Source organism: Myodes glareolus, chromosome 24, assembly GCF_982192425.1.
Source record: "Myodes glareolus chromosome 24, mMyoGla1.1, whole genome shotgun sequence".
NCBI lineage: Eukaryota > Metazoa > Chordata > Mammalia > Rodentia > Cricetidae > Myodes > Myodes glareolus.
Genome location: NC_142049.1, coordinates 1,931,973 through 1,937,972, shown reverse-complemented (window position 1 = coordinate 1,937,972; position 6,000 = coordinate 1,931,973).

Sequence of the window (6,000 nt, the reverse complement as noted above, 5' to 3'; positions counted from 1 at the left end):
GCAGATCTCTGTGAGTTCGAGGCTAGCCTGATCTACAGAAGAAGTTCTCGTTCTTTCCCAATCTTTGGAGATTTAAGTAAGACATGTGCAGTGAGCTGGGCATGGTGGTACATGCCTTTAATCTCAGTACCCAGAGAGACATTGTCTTAAAAATATATGTGTGTGTTTTGTTGTTACTTTTTTTTTTTTAAGGCAAGGTCTCACCATGTATCACTGGCTGTCCTGGAACTCACTGTGTAGACCAGGCTGGCCTCCAACTCACAGAAACCTGCTTGCATCCTGATATGGTGGAACATGACTTTAATTCCAACACTCCAAAATGCAGAAGCAGGGAGACCTCTGTGAATTTAAAGCCAGCCTGGTCTTTACAAAGTCAGTTCCACCTCAGCCAAGGCTACACAGTGAGACCGTGTCTCAAAAGAAGACACATACTTAGTGTAGCCAATGGCAAACCATGCTCTGTTGCCATAGGAAACAGGGAATGGAGTCAAATACAGAGCTTCCCCTCAAGGATTGGTGATCCAGGAGAAAAGGGTGCGGGTCTACAGCATGAACTGATGTGGGACTGGTGACATCACATGACAGAGAAGATCAAGTATCTGGGTACCGTATCAGGAGGACTTGGGGTCATAGCTCAGCTGCAGAGGTTGGAGAGATGGCTCACAGTTAGAAGCCCTTGCTGGAGCACTTGCTGGCCGGTGATGGTACTCGCCTTTAATCCCAGCACTTGTGAGGAAGAGCCAGATGTCTGTGAGCTTGAGACCAGCCTGGTCTGCAAAGTAAGTTCCAAGATAGCCAGGACCACACAGAGAAACCATCTTTAAAAAGCCAAGAAAGGAAAAAAGGAAGGAAGGAAGGAAGGAAGGAAGGAAGGAAGGAAGGAAGGAAGGGGAATCAAGCACTTGCTACTTGCTGCTTTTGCAGAGGACCTGAGTTCCATCCCCAGAACCCACCCTGGGAAGCTCACAACCACCTTGGCTCCAGTTCCAGGGGGATGCTGCCCTCTTCTGGCTTCCTTGGGCACCTGCACATATGTGTGCACACAAAGACAGATACGCATACACATGATTAACAATAAAAGTACACCTTAAGATTGTTTACTTGTTAAAAGAAAAAAATCTCAAGAGGCTGGAGAGATGGCATAACAATTAAGAGCATCATTGCTCTTCCAGAAGAGCACCCACATGGTAGTTCACAACCACTCGTAACTCCCGGAAGAGAGACAATGGCCATTTCACCTGGGAGACCAGGGCAGACTTTCCTGAAGAGGTGATGCTCCAGCTAAGCCTGATATATGAGAATATTTTATTTCAAAGAAATAAAGGTACCCCAAGCAGGGCAGCACCGTTTCCTTCTGCTATGGCTGGATGTTTTGGGTCCCCAAAGGCTCTTGTGCTAGAAGCTTAGGCCTCAGTGTGGTGGTGTTTAGATGTGGTACACCTTGAAGAGGCAGGACTAGAGACTCAAATGCCAGGAGTATTTATCTGTCTCGCATGCCCTAAAGTCCTGGGTTTGAACCCTAGCACAGAAATGAAGAAATACCTTCTTGGCATTTATGAGCTGGTATTTCCTTTTTAACCTTTATTTTTCTCTCATATATGACATCCCAGTCAAGGTTTTCTCCCCTCTACTCCTCCCAGTCTCTCCCCATCCCCTCTTCCCTAGATAAACTCCTTCTCAGTTTCCCCTCAAAAGAAAAAGAAAAGAGCAGGTCTCCCATGGATATCCACCAAACGCAGCCCAACAAGATGTGGTAAGAATGGGCACAAACCTTCATATCAGGGCTACACAATAGGAGGAAACAGTCCCAAGTGCAGACAAGACTCAAAGATGGTCCCATTCCCATTGTTGGGAGTCCCACAAGAACACCAAGCTAACAACCATAGCGTAAATGCAGAGCTCAGATACATTCAGGGTTCCTGTGAGTCGCTTCCTCTCTGTGAGCCCCTATGAGCCCTGCTTAGTTGATTCTGTGGGCCCTGTTGTCCTGGTGCACTCAACTCTCTGGCTCCTACGATCTTTCCTTCCCCTCTCCTGTGGGGTTCCTCTGGCTGTGGTTCTCTGCATCTGCTCTGATCTTTTTTTTCTAACTTTGTTTTTATTTTATGTGCATTGATGTTTTGCCTGCATGTTTGTGCGAGGGTGCCAGATCCCCTAGAACTGGAGTTACAGACAGTTGTGAGCTGCTATGTGGGTGCTGGGAGTTGAACCTGGGTCCTCTGAAAGAGCAGTTAGTGCTCCCAATCACTGAGTCATCTCTCCAGTCCTCCTCCTTTTCTCTTCCTTCTTTCCTTCCTTCCTTCCTTTTTTTTTTTCTTGAGATAGGATTTCTCTGTCTGTCCTGGAACTTGCTCTGTAGACCAGGCTGGCCTCAAACTCACTGAGATCTCCTGCCTCTGCCTCCCAAGTGCTGGGATTAAAGGTATGTGCCACTACCACCCAGCTCAAGATGATATTTTATTTAATTATGTTTCCCATAATAAAATGATTGATCTATCTAGTTTGGTGCATGTCTATAATCCCAGAACTTGAGAAGCAGAGGCAGGAGTACCAAGAGATGAGTATTTTGTGGGTTGAAGAGATGGCTCAGCAGTTAAGAGCAAGTGCTGTTCTTGCAGAGGAACTGGGTTGGTTCCATGAACCTACGTGGTAGCTCAAAACCATCTGTAACCTTAGTTCTGGGGGGATCTGATGCCTTCTTCTGGCTTCCGCAATACCAGGCAAGTACATGGTGTACATACACACATGCAAGCAAATATATACATAAAATAAAAATTTTTTAACTGAAAAAAAAAATAAGTTAAAGATCAGCCTCAGCTATTCAGCAAGTTTGAGGCCATCCTGGGCAACATGAGACTCTGTTTCAAAACAACAAACAAAGCTGGGCATGGTGGTGCACACCTACTGTGGAATAATTCTTCTGTACACTGTAAAACTGTGTTCTTCTCATTGTTAATACACAGCTGTCTGGCTGATAGCAGGGTTTTGGGGGTAGAGAGAATGCTGGGAAGGACAGAGTCAGAGGAGTTGCCACCCAGGAGGAAAGAAAGCAGGATCTGCAGGAGAGGTAAAAGTCATGAGCCTTGGGGCAGTACATAGATTAGTAAAAAATGGATTAATTTTGACTGTAAGAGCTAGTTAGGAATACACCTGAGCTATTGGATGAGTTTTCATAATTAATAAGAAGCTTCTGTGTGGTTATTTGGAGAGCAGTTGGCGGGACAAAAAGTATGCCTATACACACCTTTAATCTCAGTACTGGGGAGGCAGAGGAAGACACATCTCTCGAGTTTGAAGTCAGCCTGGTCTACAGAGTGAGTTCCAGGATAGCCAGGGCTACATAGAAAAATCACATCTTGGAAAAAAGACACACACACACACACACACACACACACACACAAATAAAATAAAATGCTCCGTCCACAGGCATCTGAAGTCTTGGCCGTCTTTTCCTCCATTAGTTTATGTGTAGAACATACGCTGAGTGTCCAGTATACTTTTGTTAAGGGAGTAAATAAACAAGAGCAGGCACCGGAGCACATTGTGACCAACACAAGTCCTTTGCTGGCCCAGAGCAAGCTTTGACTAATTTTTCCACAGAGGCATTAGAAGGACTCTAACCCCGACCCTGAAGGGGCGCGACACCGTGATGGGGACCCCAGGGAGGGGACCAGGAGAATTAAATCAGAAGACATCAATCGAGAACAGATCATCCGTTGCCACCCAGCCTGTCTCCTGGCTCATACCTCACTCTCTACTCCGCCCTGTCTGCAGACCGTAAGACAGCTAACGTGTCATTTCCTGTCGGGGGTCAATCAGACTCATGTGTGGTGCTTGCTCTTAGTTCTTACCATCCCCCAGGTGGAGACATCCACACCAGTCGGGGTGGAGGCCCAAGCAAAGCTGGCCTTTCCACATGGTGGCAACAGGGGAGGTGGGGTGACTGCTTCCCGCTCCAACCTTCCTGGCTCAGCTCCTGGGTGATTTTATGTCTCTGGTCCTGAATCTGCGTCTTGTGGATGCACCGCAGTTCACTGGCTGCAGCACTGACGTGGGACTGCTTAACTGTGGCTGCTTCCTGGCTCAGAGATCCTGGCCTTTGGAGAGCATGGGAAAGAGACAAGAAAGAGAGCTTTATACGAGGGAAGCCTTGACAGTGGTAATAGCGGCCAAAGACTAACTTACACTTGCACAGAGCCTAACAATTTACAAAGCCCTGGAGGCCTCTATTCATCTTTATGACCCTGTGCAAATGTCACCTCTTTTTACTGAAGGACCGCTCTCCCAGGCAGAGTTGATCCTTCCACCCACACTTGGTAAATTTCCATTATCCTCCTTATTGCCTTGTAAGAAAGGTATGTGTGTATGTATCTCATGCCTCCCATGAAGTCATCAGCTCCTTCGGGGCAGATCGCTTTCCGGCCATAAAAATGTGTATTTTCTTTTCTTTCTTAAAAAGTAATCTTAGTGGTCATTATGCATAAATTTGTAATTGTAAAAGCAATGTTTATGTAAAATAAAAATAAATAGTATATATAGGGTAGCTAGCTGGCCGACTCTGTGGGTAGAGGTACTTGTTGTCAAACCTGATGACATGTTCAGTCTCCAGGACTCACACGGTGAAGGAAGAAAACCTACCTCTGCAAGCTGCCCTCCGACCTTCACATGCACACTATAAATGTGGGATATGTACATTATAAATGCAATTTCAAAAACAGTATGTAAGCCAGAAATGGGGGCACACACCTTCAAGCCCAGCACTCAGACGGGGAAGAAGCAGGCAGATCTCTGTGAGCTCAAGACCAACCTGCTCTACATAGTGAGCTCCAGGATAGTCAAGGCAAGTGCCAATCAGCCACCTTCAGGTTCAGTGAGAGACCGTCTCCTACAACATCGCAGTGATGGAGGAAGATGCCCAATGTTGACCTCTGCACCCTGCCTTCCTGTGGTAAACAGGCAGGCCACTCCACTCAGGAAACTTTTAACTAGAGCAGAGTATTCAGTGTGCCCCTCATAACACCTTGAGTATTTTACCACATCGAATGATTTCGTCTCTCCTTCCCCTATTCTTCCCTTTCTCTCTGCTCGAAACCATCTTTCCTCCTTGGGCTTCCTGTTTTTCTGTTTGAAACATGTTACTATGGAAACGCCGTAGCATGATACAGTGGGGTTTACAAGTGAAGTGTTGAGGATTCTGAGAACCTGCAGAAATGCAAGTCCAAATTATGTGACAGGATTCATGACTTCATACACTGTGTAATAAATACAAACATGGAAATGCGAGCCAGCGGCGAGGAACTAGCTGGGCGCTTTATCAAGATATATGTGCCTAGGTTTTCATTTTCTCACGGACACTAAACACATCCATGAGAAACTCTAAACGCACAAAAGTACAACTTGGGAAGAACATCTGGAAAAGGCAAATGGCAGAATGACCAGCAGGTCCTCATAAAAACACATCTGTGAGTGGACACCCCGGGGATATGGGGAACCTCTGCACTTCGGTCTGTGCCTCGACCGTATTCCTCAGAGCTCTGCACCTCGGTCTCTGTATTCCTCAGAGCTCTGCACCACGGTCTGTGCCTCGACCGTATTCCTCAGAGCTCTGCATCTCGGTCTGTGCCTCGACTGTATTCCTCAGAGCTCTGTACCACAGTCTGTGCCTCGACCGTATTCCTCAGAGCTCTGCACCACGGTCTGTGCCTCGACCGTATTCCTCAGAGCTCTGTACCACAGTCTGTGCCTCGACCGTATTCCTCAGAGCTCTGCACCACGGTCTGTGTCTTGACCGTATTCCTCAGAGCTCTACAAAGCACTCTGAAAAGACCATCTGACTGGCTTGGGTAAGTCCAGGGTCCTTTGTTTCTGTCCCAGCTCTGCCATCAAGCGGATGTGTAACTCAAGAAACTGCCCGACCTCCCTGGACCTATTCTTCATCTATTTTGGGCTTTAATTCTGGTTTACTACTTATTAGGTTCTCTTTATTACATTTTTATTCTC